Genomic DNA, 1,664 nt, shown 5'->3' with positions numbered 1-1,664 from the left:
AATATTGTAATCAATAATGAACCTATAAATATTGGTTTGCATGAAATCCCTATATATATTGAAGAAGGAAATGTTGTTCCATCAGGCAGTATGATTGCCTTGAGTCTTCTTGCTGCGACTATGTCAAACAGCTTAGAGACCCTGGCTCCCAACACTTACTTACTGGTAAAAACTGACAGTAGTAAGGTAAAGACTGAATACCATCTAAAGAAATCAGACTTTTTAACAGGAATATAGTTTGTGAAAAATTTATTATTATTATTATTATTATTATTATCATCATTACATTTTGACAGAGTGTATGTTGGAACCTTGACTCTGTAGCTATTCTGGGAAATGAAAGAGGGAAAGTCAAATTCACTATTCATAGAAAAAAATGAAAAGGAAACTAGATCCTATATGGAGACATTTACCTCCTAACCCTCTTTCTGTTTTCCTTACCTATTGTTGAGTATAAACAGGATGGAATCCTGACTGCACATACCTATGATTGTGGGAAACATGGGTATGAGTATGCACTGTCTAGTTTAGCCACATGGACTAATAATAATAATAATGTTTTTCCTTCATTTTTAAGAAGACCATGACATCAAGGAGGTAATGCTATGACAAGCACATGAATTAGATTTGAGTAGGGGGCTGCTCTGCTAAGTCACCAGCCTCACTTTCTTCTTCAGAGCTATCTGGGTACAGAGACCAGATATGAATTAGGATGACTGGAAATGGCTCTGGATGTGAGGCAATCAGGATTAAGTGACTTGCCCAGTGTCACACAGCTAGTAACTGTAAAGTGTCTAAGGCTGAATTCAAACTCCCATCCTCCTGAATCCAAGGCTGGTGCTCTATCCACTGAGCAAATTAGCTACCCCTATATATGTACTAAAGAAAGGCTTTGAAAATCTTCCCTTCATACTTGAAGGTTGTGAAAGGGTGAAAGCTCTTCCAGAGTTTATCAGTTTGGGGCGGCGAGGTGGCTCAGTGGATAGAGCACTAGCCTTGGAGTCAGAAATACCTGGGTTCAAATCCGACCTCAAACATTTAATAATTACCTAGCTGTGTGGCCTTGGACAAGCCACTTAACCCCATTGCCTTGAAAAATCTAAAAAAAAGAAAAAAAAACAGAGTTCATCAGTTAAATGGATTTCATAATAGAATTTAAAAACCAAAATAAAGAGGAAAAAGAAAAAATGGAAAAAAGAATTGTCATGCAGAAAAATATGAAAAATTGACAAGAGAATTCAACACTTTTAAAAAAGAAACACAAAAGTAATTGAAGACTTATTTCTAAAATAAACAGAGAACTGAGTCATATTTTAAAAAATGCCATTCCCCAATTGACAAATGGTCAAAGGATATGCAAAGGCAATTTACAAATGAGATCAAAGCAATCCATAGCTATATGAAAAATTGCTCTAAATCATTAATTATTAGAGAAATGCAATTTAAAGCTTCTCTGAGGTACCACCTCACACCTCTCAGACTGGACAATATGACCAGAAAGGATAATGATCATTGTTGGAAGAGTTGTGGGAAATCTGGGACACTATTACACTGTTGGTGGAACTGTGAACTCATCCAACCTTTCTGGAGAGAAATTTGGAACTATGCCCAAAGGGCAACAAAAATGCCCGGGAACCAAGATGGTAACAAGAGAGGATCATGTC

This window comes from Macrotis lagotis, chromosome 7 (assembly GCF_037893015.1).
Source record: "Macrotis lagotis isolate mMagLag1 chromosome 7, bilby.v1.9.chrom.fasta, whole genome shotgun sequence".
Lineage (NCBI taxonomy): Eukaryota > Metazoa > Chordata > Mammalia > Peramelemorphia > Peramelidae > Macrotis > Macrotis lagotis.
Note: the sequence above shows the minus strand (reverse complement) of the source record.